General features: G+C 38.4%; 2 long non-coding RNA genes across 4 annotated transcripts; one reads left to right on the top strand and one right to left on the bottom strand.

Annotated features, from left to right (window-relative positions):
* Positions 1–654: 654 nt before the first annotated feature.
* Positions 655–7008, bottom strand: LOC145547937 (uncharacterized). 3 transcript variants are annotated; one of them, XR_014084227.1, is made up of 4 exons: positions 5818–7005; positions 2884–3096; positions 2702–2779; positions 655–2619 (listed from the first exon to the last, which is right to left on the bottom strand). It is a non-coding gene; the product is annotated as an uncharacterized LOC145547937 (long non-coding RNA). The 3 variants fall into 3 exon arrangements; XR_014084225.1 differs by having other exon boundaries at positions 2702–3096; positions 5818–7008; XR_014084231.1 differs by lacking the exon at positions 2702–2779 and having other exon boundaries at positions 5818–7001.
* Positions 3854–5063, top strand: LOC145547931 (uncharacterized). The gene is made up of 2 exons (XR_014084221.1): positions 3854–4545; positions 4975–5063. It is a non-coding gene; the product is annotated as an uncharacterized LOC145547931 (long non-coding RNA).
* Positions 7009–17207: the final 10199 nt, after the last annotated feature.

The following is a 17207-nucleotide window of genomic DNA, read 5'->3' as shown; positions in this document are numbered from 1 at the left end:
TAATAATAAAAGATGCATTTTAATATGTATTCAATTACTGAAATAAATACATTTTCCAAGATATTCTAATTTATTGAGATGATCCTATAAATACAGTCAAACAAAATGAAAAACACACATATGGAAACAATAAAGATGTTTTGTTTTTTTTGTCTTTTCTCCCATTTGTGTGGTGACAGACAGAAGCTGACACACAACAGATCACTCCCAGCAGAGAACACTGAGCCCTCACATCATTAACACCTCCCGCTGTGTATCACTGGGCTTTGTGTCGCTGGGGACACAAAGCAAAGACAGGGTGGGGAGGTAGGGGGGAGGAACGGAGCCAAAGACGAACACTTAACACAAAAAAAACACGAGGTGCAAGAAAAGTGTTTTTGTGCCCGTTTTGATATACAAACGTGGTGCAAGAAAAGTGTTTTTGTGCCCGTTTTGATATAAAAACGAGTGTGTGTGCGCGCGTTTACGAGGACGTTCGTACGCCGCGCGATCGCTAACATCCCAAATGCCTCGACTCATCCGCTAATTAGTCAGGAGCAATTAAGCTCACTTACACTAACTGCACACAGAGGCAGGCTGAACACACTTTCAGGTAAACAATCACAAAACAGGAAGACTCACTGATTAATTACTGCGAAAGGGGACATGAAAAAAAAAACTACAAAAATGAACTGGCAGCCACAATATCGGGGAGGAAAATAAAGCAATAAGGCAAGACAGAGAGAAGGAAATAAGTTATAGTGAGTGAGGGGAGGGGGGGAAATTAGGTGAAAATGGTAATCATATGTCCCAATGGACCGATTCAAGCAGGGCGGATTCATTCACGTGCTATCTCTCATTTATATGCTAATTTACACTATTAACGGCGAAAGGGAGAGCGCAGGAGTGCGGAGGGAACGAGAGTCGAACCGGTGTGTTCTGGTTAATGTTTGTTCATCATCAGGAGTTTTGCGTTTGTAAACACATCCGTATCGATCAACCAGGCAGCTGTTACGCCCCCCACCCCTTCGGCAAAACTCTGGTTTTATTCTGAAACTTAAAGGGAACAACGAGTAAAGTGGATGTCTGAAACGCAATCAGGAATTAAAACCAGAGAAGAAGAGATGATATCAGTGTAATTCAATACGGATTTATGCTCTAATTCACCTCCTTTCATCCCTTGTTTCTCCCCTTCGTTCGTTTAAAAGAGCTTTAACATCATGAGTGTTTCCTTCATTTTCTGCGGTGATCTTAGCCCTACTTGATTAAAGACTGTGGAGCCAGCAGCACACATCTGCACGTTTTTAAGTACTTTGCTCACCTTCTTTTACAACGTCAGCGCTGAGCAAATTATAAAAATGTAAAAATGTTATTTATTTGTGCATCAGGTCGCATTGTTCCATCTGTGTGTGTATATTGGCATCAAAAATAAATAAATAAAAAGTTAAGATAAGTTTGCTAATTGATGCTGGCTAGTCTGAAGGAGTTGAGTAGGGGAGTTGCGGGGGAGAGGGCTCTGTGAGGCAGAAGGTTGGAAACTGCCTCTCCAAGGAGGAGCTGCGTCTCGAAGGCGGAGCTAGGTCCACCCAGGCTTTTTGCATAGCTGAATGGTTGCCATGGAGATTAAAGGATTTCTCAAACAAGTATGAAATAATCAAGGCAACACTCCAGGAATGTTTTTGATGAGGGAACAACATTATAACATAATCTAAAGCAGTGGTTCTTAACCTGGGTTCGATCGAATCCCAGGGGTTCGATGAGTCAGTCTCAGGGGTTCGGCGGAGCCTCTGCCGCAGAGATAAAGACACACTTGTGTAAAGTCGTGATGACGCCCCGCTTTGTCATCACTTGCTGCAGAGGATCACGTTACATTGCTTAGCCAATCAGAGCTGTGGAGGAGCCCTGATTGAAGGAGTTCCTCTCTCAGCATGGATTTGAACTTTTGTCTTTAATTAATTAATTTTACCAAATTCTGTAGCTTTCGGTGTACTTCTAAATCTGCTCCTTAGTTGCATCTTTTCGGGGTTGCTACTGCCTCTAGTGGCGTGGGGGTGGTAACACAACTAATATAATTACATTACTAAATCAGAATATCGCAAAGTCTTTATTATTTATAAATTTTTCATTCTTAAGAATGTAGAGCTAATTAAATGATCTAAACAAAACCTTAAAGTGGTTCCAGTTTCTCTCGATGGCCAACTTGTTGAAACTGTGGCAAATTTGAAATACCTTGGGTCGTTCCTGGACAGACAGCTCAACTTTGCTGAAAACACTGATTATATTTTGAAGAACTGTTCTCAGAGACTCTACCTATTAAGAAGACTATGTGATCTTAGTGACCCAACTAGACCCTAGTTGGGTCACCCTTATGTCTTGAATTTGGGGAGAAAAAAATCATATTTTATTTATCACTACAGAAGGGTTCAGTGAATGCGCATATGAAACTGGTGGGTTCGGTACCTTCAAAAAGGTTAAGAACCACTGATCTAAAGTTTAAAAGAGTCAATATGACATAATACTGCCCCTTTAAAGGCACAATATGTAAAAAGGTGCTGTGGTGACTGATAGATGATGGTCTTACCTGCAAGTCGGCTCCCACATCAGATTCTGCCTGGGGCCTTATTCAGTCTCAGGCTGGTCCTGGGATCCAGGCAACAGAAAACAGTTTTCAGACAGCATTTGTTTTTGTGCTTTTAGGTAAGTTATTAAGGTGACGACCTACATTTGAGCTTTCAAGAAGTCTCTCAAATCTTTAATGTTCAAGAATTACGAAGCCCATTTCCTCTGTATTCTGCAGTTACTTATTCACAGAAACGTCAGTGTGAATTTATGAAGATGCTTACATCACACACACACACGCACGCACGCACACACACACAAGCCCATTGATCATTATGCTGCTACCTTGTCACAGTCACTTTGAGAAACATAAAGAAGAAGAGGAACAGCTGAAGCAGAAGTTCTGCGATGAGTTTCCCTCATGTCGCCGCTGAGGTCCATGTGCGCCTCTGCCGTTCCTGAGTGTTTTTGCTGGTGGAGACCACAGGCAAAGGGTTTCCACGGGCGACATCCAGAGGTTCTTCAGGGGGTCCCCGGGCGGTGATTGCTTTTCCAGCTCTATCACACACACACATGCTCATGCTACAAAATATATTTACGTTTTGCTCCATTGTGCTATTTTTCAAAGAAACACAAAAATATCACCCTGTCACGGATTCTAAACACTTTAAGAAAAAATACGTATTCGCTTCAACACAATATATGCACTTTTGTACTAAAGTGGAACATATGAACATATTTTGCTGACGTTAAATGTCAGAATGTTTGATTTTTTCTTTCAGTTAAGCAGTCTACAGTATGTTACATAATAGTTTATGTGCTGCTCTTTGCTCACTGTCATGACCTCTTACTGGTTTGCAACATCCTGAAGTTCATAAAAATCATCGGTATAATCTCATGCTGCTCATAATATCCATAAAGAAGTCATATGAACTAATATGATAAAATGAAAGAGACAAAACAGAGAAGTTTAGATTAACTCTATTACAATGTACATTTTCCTTCCATAAAAGCAGGTTTATTATTCTGTGGTTCCATTGCTGCTGCTTTTGTTTATTAATCCAATGTAGATCTTTGAGAAAGTAGTATGATCTAGAGAGAGTGAATTTTAACTATTCCGTTAACCAGGAGAACGTGTTTTGGTTTGAGGTTGTTTTCAGCCAAAACTAAGCCAATGAGATACCAAACATATGCAATACACAAACAGGAGAATTTGAATTAGAAAAAAAAATAGAATAAAAAATTAGACCTTCGTTTGTTTTTACTTCCTGGATAAGTTGTTGGCTTAAAACTGAGGAAAAATCTACATTTGGTTTCTCTGAAAATCAGAATATTATTGGATTTTTGATACAGACATGTCAATCAAATGAAAATTGTGTTCATGTACTCAATAATGTGTCATGTCTGCTTTTGCATGAATTATTGCACCGCATGGCATAGAATTAATTAGTCCAGGCTGCTTTAATAAAGCAACCAGGGCTAATCAATCAGCTTGTTTTCATTGTTGTCTCTGTCATCTTCCTTTTGACAGCACTCCATAGATTCTCTATCAGGTTTATGTCAGGTCGCTTGCTGGCTAATCAAACAGTTATTCCCAATGGAATCTGTATCTGCTTCCTGTTTGGTGGTGAAGGATTGATAAGTATCTCCTACAGTATTTTGAAAATGTTATTTGAAATTATATACACTTAGATAAAGATTGGAATTTTTACAGGCCGTCATGGAGAATCATTTATCACAGAAACCTGTAACTTTGTTCTATTTAAATTATGTAATGTTATGTTATAACCACAATGCCACACAATTCACTGACTTGCGTTAACTGGTTTGTCTCACCCATAGACATGAATACGCAGACGCCTCATGGAGCGCTGAGTCGTACGTAAAAGCTTCCGCCATCTTCTATGTGGCAGCAGGGCGATCGGAGCTCCTTAAGTCCTGTGCTGTGTGGACTTGTTTCAACCGTTTTACGAAACAAACTGGATTCATTAGGATTACCTTCCCCAGGTAAGGACGAAAGATCAGAATTACTTGACTTTGCAGCCAAAAATTCGCTTCTAAACAACCGAAAAATATTTCCTATGTAGCTAAATTGGCCCGAAATAACCGCTGGTTGTTAGCGTAGCAGCTAACGTTTTCATACTGTTTTCTAATGAAAGCTGATGAGAAACCGCTGTTAGAGGAGAAGTTCATTAAAAACCAGAGGATTTTGTGAGGAAAGATCAGTCAGGATCAGAGCTGGAGCTGCTGGTCTTCAGTTTCTGTTTCCAGCTCAGCTTCACCATGTCGGTATTTAGCTATAAAGATGCTACGAGTCAGAGCCCAACATGCTGAAAATGTCTTTTTATGAATGTGAAGGAAACGTATACCAAACATATATCGTATGTATTTTTCTATTACACTTTTGGATAATTTCTCTTTTATTCTTGGCTTTAGCCTGTGAACCAGGACGTCTCAGAAGTCATTGGACTTCTCCCAGTGTGACCAGCAGACTGAAGCCCTGCCTGTGACCAGTGTTCCCAGTATAATAAATACATATTTTGTTCTTTCACTTTTTCTGTATTTTTAAATATCTAAATCTGAAGTATTAGTGTATTAATACAGCTTATGTAATGAAATAAAAATAATTTACTGTTAGAATTATTTTTCACTCTTTGCTGTCAATAGCAGAGTTGACATACTGTAATAAATATTTATTCTCTGGGAAAAAAAAAGTAAGAAAAATATGTAGTTTAATGTTTGACAATGACTGACTTATAAATCATAAGTAATTTCTCAATAACGTATAAAAAATAAATACAGGAAAATTATTTGTTTCTTGTCTTGAAATGTTAAATGCACATTAAATTATGGAAGTATGTAAATATATTCTTTAATAAAACACTGTAAAAGTGTGTCTGTTTATCAATTTCAATATAAAAATTATCAGAATCATTTGTATCAAATAAAACATTGTGCTCTTTATTCAGAAATGCCCCAAAACAATTAAATAATCACATCAAAAGTTAGGAATGCTCTCTTTAGTAATTTCTTTGATTTCCAAATATATTAATGTGTGTGAGAAAATGTGTCAATGGCAGGTATTAACTTAAAATACTTTGTAGAACGGCACTTTATAAAGTTCAGTTTATAAACTTTATAACTTTATAAAGTTCAGTTTATAAAGGTAATTCTTACTGGCACATATTCCACATTCAATATGGCGGACGCTGTTACGTATCGCAGCAACGGGCCGGCCCGCTCCATGAGGCGTCTACGTATTAATGTCTATGGTCTCACCCGTCTCATCGTCTTCATCTGACGTTTCCAACTGCGAGCTGGTTTTTGTGAAAAAGTTGCTAAGTTTCGCACGTCTAGCTGTGTATGTTTCCAGAGCTTTCTTGTTTTTCTTCTGCGTTTCACTGGTGGTTGGCAAGAAAAGTTTCACTGTAGCTCTTTCTACTTCTCATCTTTTAAAAAGAGCTTTGACGTCTTAAGTTATATGTTTTCTAATGTGTAGAAACAGAAACTTCTGGAGTTAATACTGAATATTCTGAATACATTAAAATTAACAATGATCACGTGTCAAATAGATTTTACAGAACAGGGTTTCTTAAAACATGGAACGGATTGTTTGATTGCTGCCTCTCTGTCTCTCGCTATAATTTGAAGAAACAGGTTTTTAACCAAGTCATGCAGAAGGTCTAACCAGGGGTGTCGGCCCTCATCCTGCATGTTTCAGTCTCTCCTGGTTTGACACACCTGCATCAGATGAGGCTCATTAGCAGTGGTGGGAAGTACTTCGTTAAGTACAGTTTTCGTGTATCTGTACTTTACTTAAGTAGATTTTATAATGGGTACTTTCTACTTTTACTCCACTACATTTTACAGTAAGTATCTGTACTTTCTACTTCACTACATTTCTACAAAACTGTCTCGTTACTCGTTACATCCAAGTCGCATTGCGCTTTTTGTCCGTTAAAATGTGAAGTTCAGGGACTTAAGGTGGCGCCGTAAAATCCAAGCAATAACGTGACTTAGTGTCTGTTGTCACCCATCGGCTCCACCTTTACTCGCACGCGGAGCTCCAGACATGCGCAGTGGTTTCCTCTGAGCGGGAGAAGATGTCTGTTTAATCGATAATAGCTGCATAAATCAAAATATATGGCGACATGTAAAATAAGCAGCGCTTCGCTTTCACAGACGGTGGGACTTCGTCCAACTTTTAGCGTCACTTGGAAGGAAAGCTTAAAAAAAGGTTAGATCTGTGGACGTGATGCTAGCTAAGCTAGCTGTACAGAGACACATGTTGCATCTGCGATGAAAAAAAGTTGTCACTCATGCGCTGAATTATTGTGTGGAGGTGTTGACTGAGGTGTCGCTTGGGACAACGCTGTGACCAAAGTCTGCAATATAGTGATATAACATTCAGGAACGATCCGATTCTTCTGGACGGATCTTTACTAAGTCCTAGGGACTGAAGTAAAGTCCTAGGTACACAAGACCGCAGTGTACACAAGAACAAAGCCGTTCTTTGTTCTTGTGTACACTGCGGTAGCTATATATATATATATACACACATTTATTTAATCGCTGAATAAGTAAAAGTTGAACGTATGAACACAGAGCATGCTCATTGATTTCGTCTCCTGTCATGGTGGCAAACATCGCAGTGGGAGGGAGGATGAAAACAGTCACGGTGCTCATTCTGCTTGGTTACTTGTTGCGCCGTTGGACAGTGTTCATAGTTGAACGTTATTTACCGTTAATTGCAATGTTTCAGTTGTGGTTTCTGACATATGCAATATGGGCAACCGCCCAGGGCGTTATTTTTCTAGGGATAGCAGGAGACATCTGCGGATTGTAGCACAGCGATGAAAGCAAAACGGAATGAAGTGAGTTTTAATTGATACTGGCTAAATTCATTTCAGCTCTTAAGTATTTAATATCTAGGTGTTTTTATGGGAATGTGGATCTTTCAGATCAATCTGAAAACCAATTTTGATAGGTAAACTTAATGTTATTGTGTCATTTAGCACGGGGCGCTGGTCTTGGGTTCGGTGGTCTTGACTACAACTCTGCTACATGGCTCCTTGGTTGCATGTCCTCCACCCCGCCCACACCTTCTTTACATCCCCTTTCAGTTCTTTCTAAATAAATGTGACTAATGAAGTTCATGCTATGTTAAGACAGGAGACAAAATGTTTCCATCCCTGAAATTATGATTCATAGAATCACATATCTACGTCTAAACTGTTACAGAAAATAAACACAATAAGAACATGTTTAATCTGTGGTAGTGTTAATTAAAATGGCACATTTCTGATCGATTAAAATTAAATACGATCGGTACACTTAATGATATTAGCGATTGGGTAATGCATTCAGCGAGTACTTTTACTTTTAATACTTAAGTATTTTTAAAAGCCAGTACTTTTTTACTTTTACTTAAGTAAAATGTTAATGTGGTACTTTGACTTTTACTTGAGTACATTTTTGACTGTGTATTTGTACTTTTACTTAAGTAAATTTTTTGAGTACTTTCCCTGTGATGTCATAATACAATTCTCCTTTGTTATGACATCATAAAACAGTTTAAGTACTTGAACTTTCCCAAGATCTTTCATTCGAACTCTGAAGAAAGACTGGAGAAAACGTTAACATGGATAATAATCTTATTGACGACATTAAAGAATTTTATATCAGGATTGAAAGGAGGAGGTTAGGATATTTAAGTATGGAGGAGTTACTCCATGAAGTTGCAGGACTAATGAAAAAGATTAAAAGGTCTTATAATTTAAATGCGACTGAAGAAAATGAAATGGTGGAAGCTATTCTTGGTCATTTGAATCGAGAGCGGCAGCGTCCGAGCTGGAGTGTGTGGGGCTTTTTAACCAACTGTGGAGAGTCTTTTGTGAGCGGGTTGAGTTTTGGCCTGGGCTTTGGAGCGGCAGCAGGCGTTGCTCTGATTGTGTTCACTAAACTCCTGACCTAAACTGTAATGGACAACAATATATATAGATATATACAGAGCCTCATTTTCAACAGTGGAGCTATAAAGGTTGAAAAAGGTTCATTTCTGGAGAAAGTCTAAATAAATATTTAACCCACTAAATAAGAGGCAAAAAAAAGTTTGATAAAGGAAAAGTTTTTCAGACTCTGAGCTCAAAGAACCAAACTATTTTTTATATTAGATAATTTAATGTCACATAATTATGGCGGTAGAAGCCATTTGTTTGTTAAATACTTAATGAAAAATATTTACCGTGTTTGTTGTAAATGACGTAAACTCACAAAGATCGAGAAAATTAGTCCAAGTTTGTCGTTTATTGAACGTTCAGAAACTACAGCGGCTGTGATGAGCCACATTAAAGGTAAACGAAGGTAAAACAACCTGGAGTTAACGTGTTAATTTAGGTTCAGGAGCAGAACCAGGACTCAAACCACACCTCCAGTTTCCTAAACGGCCCATATATACCCCGCTCCAGAGCCGTTCCACGCCTGTTGCATCGTTTGTCAACCGACTACGTTGCTTGTCAACAAAAAAGTTCTACTCACAACGGAAGATGCTCTTTCTGTCCAGCCCGACCACTCCGACTCGGATGACCTCTTCGACCCATCCCCAGCTGCCTCAACCTCTCCTCGCCAGGCCACAAAACAAGCCTCCGCTCCGTGACCTTCGACCCTCAAACCCAGCTCCACTCCTCGCCGTCAGCAGCACCTCGTCCAACCACGGTCCATCCACCGACGTCACAGGGACAAGCCGCGGGCCCAGTCGTCGACTTCGTTCTCCCGGTCCCAGACGCCATTCCCAAACGCTCCAGAATACCAACCCGGCTTCGTCTCCGCGACCCTCTCCAGGCCTCCTAACTCTCCAGCTCCTCAAAGGCTGGACCGCCGCCCTCCTCCACCGCTCATTAAAAGAAAAAGGAATCCCCTTCAGTCGCTCCGACAACAAATTGAGGCTCTTTCTATTTATTTTTTTATTGAAAATAAGGTTGTTTACAAAATAGCAAAATTAATACAAATAAGTAACAAAACAGAGGATAATAATGCCAGGGTGTTGCATATGAAGCACAAACAAAATGAAAAGCAAATATACAAATAAAAAGTTAACTCAGAAAGATGTTAAAGTGAGACCATATGTCCATCGTCTTAATGGCTTTTCTATTTTTTGAAGACTGGAGAGATATAATATTTTGTTTTAATTCCTCTTTAAAGGCTGAAAATCAGGTTTCTGATTCGAGAATTTAGATTTATGTATATGATATTTTGCGACTAATAAAATTCGGTTGATAATATAAAAATGTTTTATTTTGTTAGTGGGATAAGAGAAGAATCCAAACAACATATTTACATAAGTGAGGGAAAAGTCACCAAGAATAGTTTGAGAAATTAAATGTACAAATATTTTTCCAGAAAATACATGAGAAATAGCACGACCAGAATAAGTGGCAGATCTTCTTCATAGAGTTTTCAGAATGAACAATTTGTGTCTTTTTTGTATCGTTGAAGGAAAAACTTGCAGGGATAAAAACGATGGATTATCTTAAAAGACACTTCTTTGATCTCATTAATAATGAAATATTTAGATGGAATAAACCAGATTTTTTCCAGGTCAGGTTGGGGGCAAAGTTATTCCAATAAGAGATAAAACATTAGGAACAGAGTCCTTCTGGAATAAGGCTGGAACATCACGGTTGTTCAGATTTGACCAACATTAGTGACAGCAGGGTCTAGACCTGGTGGAGTCGGAACAGAAGTTACAGAATATTTAAGAAGCATTATAACACCAGACGGGATGGCATCAAAAACAAGCGCATATTCCTTTGGTGGTACGGAAACCAAAACTTTCTAGAAGTTCAGAAAAAGACATTAAGACACCATCAGGACCAAAAAGCTGCTGAACCAAGACGATTCCATGTTCAAACCAATATTCCAAGAATAAAGATTTATGTTTGTACAGAATGTCTCCATTGTTCCAAATATAATATCGATGGGGTGAAAAATTCTGCTTGTAAATTAGAGACCAGGAAAGAAGCATTTGTTTGTGGAAGTTAGATAGTTTTATGGGTAGTTTCTCAATTTTGTAGTTGCAAAGGAGAATAAATTTAAGGCCACCAAGTTCTGAGAATAAAAAGTTAGGTATAAAATTCCAGATTGAGGATGGATTTTTAAGAAACTGTTTAATCCAGTTTATTTTGAATGTATTATTTAAGGCACAATCAAGAAAATTGATGCCACCAAGTTCAAATGAGTTCATCAAGACTGACTTCCTGATATAATGAATCCTATTTTTCCATATAAATCTATAAAGCATTTTATCAATGATGTCAGTTGTTTGTTTATTTACAGAAAGAGACAAAGCTGGATAAGTTAAACGGGAGATGCCTTCTGCTTTTGCTAACAAAATTATTCCTTGAATTGATAAATCTCTCTTTGAAGCTAAGAATTTAGTTTCTTTTGTACATTTTCTATAATAGGGTTAAAGTTCAGAGCACTTCTAGAATTTTGATCTTTGTTGATCATTATGCCGAGATAGGTGACCGATTCTTTTACAGGAATATTATAAATGGAGGATGTGTTACAATTTTTAAGGGCTAAAAGTTCACATTTATTAATGTTAAGGTCCAGAGACTCTGGAACATTTCTCAACTATTTTGCTAAAGAACCTGAGAAGCATCTTTTAAAAATAAAGTGGTATCGTCGGCTAGTTGACTAATTATCTTTTTATCAGCAGCATCGATAACTTTCTAATGGTTGAGTTTAATGAACTCTGAAAGTAATTGAGAGCAGATCACAAAGAGGTTTGGGGAAACTGGGCAACCTTGCCTGACTCCTGGCTTTAGATCCAATCTGGGAGACGTACCAGTATGAAGCTGGACTGAACAATTAGCATTTTTATACATGGTTTGGATTGCAGCACAAAAGTAAGGGCCAAAACCAAATTTCTCTAATGATTGAAAAATAAAATTATGTCCAATGGTGTCAAAGGCTTTACGGAAATCTAAAAATAATATAAGGCACAAATCATCATGGCACAAATCTGCAGTCAATCAGATCCAACACCAGCCTGATGTTGTTAGCTAAATGTCTTTGTGTCATGAAACCATTTTGAGTTTCATCAATTATAAAGTTAAGAACACTTTTCATCCTCGTCGCAAAAATTGGAGCTAGTATTTTATAGTCGTTATTAAGAAGGCAGATTGGACGCCAATTATCAATCAGAAGGGTCTTTTTTAGGTTTGGGCATTAATGTCAGAAGGCCTTGACACAGAGGAAGAGTTTGGTTATGGATGCATCCTGCAAACAGCCGGTGGAGGAACGAGGCCAGTTGTTCTGATAACTTCAGATGCAGAACTCTGAAGTTATCAACTCCTGGAGGTTTGTTGAGTTTTAGGTGCTTGATGGCAGACAGGACTTCAGCAGGAGATGAGGGACGATCACAGATATTCCTTTGGTCATCAATAGTTGATTTAGTTTCACTAAGATGTGCAAAGAAATGTTCAGATTCAGATTTATTATATCGTGATTCATACAACTCACTGTAAAAAGCAGAGCAATACTTTGCTATTGTTCGGGGATCATCAGTGATAAAGTTGTTAAGTTTTTGAACTGAATTGAATCGACCACGGTTCTTCTAATTGAAAGAAATACGAAGTGTTTTGTTCCTCCAGCCATTTCCTTCTCGATCTCACAAAAGCCCCCTCTGCTTTCCTTCTGTATATTTCATTTAATTTATTTTGTTGAATGGCTAACTCCTTTAAGTCATTTTCAGTTAAATTTCCAGGTAAAATTTGAGTAATTTCCGTTATTCTGGATATGACATTTGTTTCTTCGTCTCTCCTGGATTTAGACAGAGAGGCACCAAACTCTCTGAAATATTCTGTAACTTCAAATTTAAAGAGTTCCCAATTTCTAGAGAAATTGTTATTAATTATCGATGCTAACGGTGTTGCGGCTGACCATATTTTCTAATTTATCAGAGCGATCATTAATTATCTTAGCGATGTTGTCTTGCAATTGACAGAGAGACAAGTCACCGTTTAGTTTCTTCTCCTCTGGTTTAGCAGGAGTGTCTGGGTCAGAATCCAGTAGAGGAGACAGATCGGGGCTCTGTCGGTCCAGGGAACCAACATAGCTGTGATCGGAGGCAGGGAAACCTGCAGCTGGATCAGATGGGGAGCAAATTCGGGGACCACTAGCTGCAGCCGATGACATCGTGTCTTTGTGCAAGTCTGTAGCTTTAGTTTTAGATTCCCCCTTTTCTTTCCTTTTAAAGCCGTGCTCCGACCGTTGCATCGCAGATCCACGCTAGGATCTGGAAGATGACCGTTGAACTCAGAGGTTAGCTAGCTAACTGTCAGCCTTTTCTCGACCTTGATCGCAGTCCTAGCACTCCTGATCAGGTTGAACACAGAACAAAAAAATAGAAGTAAAGTAACAGACATTCCCGGATCAAAAGAGAGCACTGTGTTGGCAAGAAGGAGTGAAAGTTGAAATCTGTGACTCGGCTGTATCACACAGCGACTGGTCCGGTCGCCATCTTCCAATCGGCTCAGGATAGACGCCTCATGGCCGCAGAGGCGGTTGGTCTGTTACCCAGAAAGCAGTTGGGCACAATATGGCAACACCAACACGGTGAGTGAAACAATGACTGGGGCAGATTACTGTATAAAGTACTGGGGACCTTCTTTATTGTTACACATCCACATTAGTAGAGGACGGAACAAATCGCGTCCCGTCGGTTCAACACGGACCGGCGGCAACCCGAACTGGAGCGTCTGTTCTATGCGCTGCTTGGGAATCTCACATGAACATCCGGGGCGGGGCTTGAGGACGAGCAGTGTAAAACGTGTTCTGATTGGTTGGCGCTGACTAAAGCGGATGACTCTCAGAACTGTGTCCCGAACTGCAGGGCTTCAGTGACGGGACACAGAATGTGAAGGTAAGTAATCTTCACAACATTACACCGTTTAGCAGCTACTAAAGTGTCCTCCCTGTTTCAAAGAAGAAATCTTACACAACTTACGACGTATTTTGTCTGCCGCGATCCCCGGTAGCATATTGTGCTAGCTAATGTTAGCACTGGGTAAAGTTCATAAACTAGGCTTGTGTAATATTCGCCTGTCTTCATGTTGAATTCGTTAACCAGCGAACCTCTGCTGAGTGGCATTAAGCGTGGAAAATACCAAATATATCTGCAGGAAATGTGTTAAACTGTTGTGTAATCCTCAGTGGCGGAGCCAGAGGGGGGCTCGGGGGGGCAGTACCCCCCTTGTCATCTGATTGGCCCTCCCAGATGATTGACATGTAACATCACCGGGTTATTCCTGTACATTATTTGGAATCATTCTAAGTCAACCTAATATCTAAAGAAGAAAAACAAATATATGAAAAGAAAATGCATAAAACTTTATATAAGTCCATGTGACATAAATAAATAGATTTATATCAGGCGCGATACCAGCCTCCTTTATACTCATAACAAGCTGATATTCTTCTCCTGGGTGTTTCAGTTGTGCTGCTGTGGTGCAACTCAAAGGCTAAAGCACTTCATACCTGGTGGTGATGGTAAAACACCAATAAGTTATTTATTGATCCCCCGCAAAAAGAGAAAAACCGAAGAGGGGCCGACAATGTTCTAGTTTGGAGCAGAGGTTGGGTTGGAGTTTTTTTGTTGTCCGTCAAAGAAAAAAATCATTTTATTTCCAATTTGTAGTCATCAAACGAAACATTTATGATTTCTCTGCGAGAACGTTTTTGAAATAGGGTAACATTTCACAAAATGACGTGATTAGAAGACGACAGAACTTTGATCGTTTCCTGATTTAAACTTGTGTCAAAAGCAGCACTGAGCTCCAGCAGGACAAGAACAGACATTATCTGAACCCAAGAGAGCAGCATTTGAAACTTTCAGAAGTGCTGATTCGGTGCTACGATGAGCTCTGGAAACTGAGCGAAGCTCTGATGGTTCACGCAGGTCTTCAGCTTTTAGATCCTCACGCACTTGATTAACAACTAATTTCTCAAGAATTTTAAATAGGAAGAGAAGATTAAATATATTATTTAATCTTTATTAACATGAGTTAATTTATTAGCTTGTGTTTCAATTCATGGTGTAAAATTACGGAACAAGTTAAGTGAGGAGTTAAAACAAAATCAAAATTTAATACAATTTAAAAGGAAATATTAGGAGGTCATTTTCACAAAACATAGAAATATAAGTGAGAGATAGCACCAATGTGTACATGTAAATTGAGGCTAACACATATGAGTGTGTTGGTATGGATGTATATATTTAGATGTGTAAACCCAGATAAAATGGACAATTAATTAACCTGTTTGTTTTTTTTAAATTATTAGTAGTAGTATTTAATAATGACGGTCCATCTGAAAAAATTGTTTGAGTTTATGGGGTAGAAGTTTGTAAGTTTCTTATTTATTCCTGCTCCTTTTCAACCATGTTAAGATTATTGTGGTACAAAAATATGTCTTTTGTATTCCTCATTCTTGTGTTTGATTTTATACTTCTATCATATTCGAAATAAATAAATGAAAAAAAAAATGTTGATCAAGAGACGGTTGAAGTAAAGATTTACCTACAGCTACCTTAGAAAGCTCAGGGTGCGAAACTGTTTATATTCGTCTTTGCTTAAAGCTTTTTTTTTTTTTTTTACCTAAATCATCTTTTGGCAATATAAAAAGAGACTTACGCTATTATTTTAGAAGGATGTCTAATATTTGGGAAATAATCAAACGGTACACTTCCTTCAGCTGATAGGTTGGGTCCGGGTCTAACATGCAAGATAAAGATTAAGATGAAGCTAATGTTTTTGATAACTCTGAAAGTTCGACTGAATCACAACAATATAAACACAGATCATGATCCACCTTCTGTGTGAAGGAATCACATTCAGGAGGATTGCCAACAATTTTTATTTTTTTATCACACTCAACTTTATAAGGTCATTACTGCTGAGAGCTTTAGAAACTGATGGCTCCACAGAGCCTCTGCTTTGTGTAAGTTTGGCAATTGTACTAAAAAAAAAAAAAAAAACAAGAAAAACTCATTTTTCTCCTTCTCTATTAGTTATTTAAAATATACAACTCTACCTTGGTGAAGCCTCTTTTTTCACACCAGCAGACTCTTTTTCCAGTTTAACCAGGACTCCTCTACACGTGCAGAGAGCCGTTTACTCTCCAATTTCCCAGCGCTGCACTTTAAAAGCACGCTGCTCTGAGTTTAAACGGGAGTCTCCCGACATTACGACTGTACCTCACTGAGTCGACTTCAAGGCACATTTTCTCCCCTCAAAGATAAACATGTTCCCAAGTTAAACTGAGACATGATTGATTCAGACACACAGCTGCGCAGCGATGGAACATTTTATCACGCTTTGAGGGAGGAATCAACAAACATTTTCACACATAACAACAGGAACAGATGTTGCCTTTAGAGGAAGATTACACTGTTTTGTGTTTTCACACTAAAAAAAATGAAACAAGTCAAGGAGAACCTAAAAGCCCATTTCCTTGCTCTTTTTTCCCCGATTTTGTTGCATTCTCCCCCCACCCCGGACCCCCTCTCCTGTTGGAGAATAACTCAACTTTAGCAGAAAATGATTCATTGCTGCGTCTGGTTGCCGTCAGCTTTGCAATGCAGTGTTTGTTTAACACCTGCAAAACTTCACCTGTGGCTTTTTGAATTTTGACGAGGACGAGCTTGATGCAAAGTTTTTGAGAAGAGACAAAAAAGGATCCAGAACTTACAGCTACAACCCTAAAACACAGTAACATCCAACCGGTGTACTGTCTGCACTGCAACAAAGCAATAACTTACCAAGTATTTTTGGTCTGGTTTCTAGTGCATTTTCTTATTACACTTGAAATAAGACAAAAATAACTTACAAGTAACTTTTCAGCATGACATAGGAGCTTGTTTTACGTCAAAAATTCCGTAATATTGATGAAAAATTACTAGTTTCATTGGCAGATGAGTTCATTTATAATAAGGCATTTTTTCTCCATAAGTAAAATAACATTAATTACTGACTTACAGCAAGTTCCTATATCTTGTTGAAAGGCTATTTGAAAGTTAGCTGTGTATTGCTTCAAGTGTACTAAGATATTTGCAGTAGAAACTAGGCCAAAAATACCTGGTAAGGTTTTGTTTCTGCAGTGTGTGGTTTCATGCTGTTCATTATATTTTTGAGTGTGTGAGATAAGATGATTGGATCTGTTTTAATAAAAGTGCACGGCAACCTTTTTTTAAGAGTACACCAATAATAACATTCTGATTATTGTTTGAGTGAGATTTAATGGAGGATTTTAAGATTTTCCCAATAATACAATATTATTTTATCATTGTTTTCCTTCTATGTTTCAATTTTTATATTTTGAAATATATGGGAATATTTGAACGCTAGGAAGTGTGTCTAGGGAATAAAAACAAAATCCAAAATGAATTCACTACTAATCCCAAAAACACTTCGTCACTCAGATTATGAGATTGACCACCAGTCTGTTCTTTAACCAAAGTGTCAGCGCTCTGACTGTATTGGTTTCATAAAGTCACATGCTGCCTCCTAGTGGTTGGAGACACTGCATGTGCAGCACAGACATTTATCTTCCTCTTTCAAAATTTGGGAAAATAAAATCAAAACCAAATTAACATAATAGATTACGAT

The sequence above is a fragment of the Poecilia reticulata genome, chromosome 1 (genome assembly GCF_904066995.2).
Source record: "Poecilia reticulata chromosome 1, P_reticulata-male-v2, whole genome shotgun sequence".
In the NCBI taxonomy this organism is placed as follows: Eukaryota; Metazoa; Chordata; class Actinopteri; order Cyprinodontiformes; family Poeciliidae; genus Poecilia; species Poecilia reticulata.
Note: the sequence above shows the minus strand (reverse complement) of the source record. Positions and strands in the feature narration are given on the sequence as shown.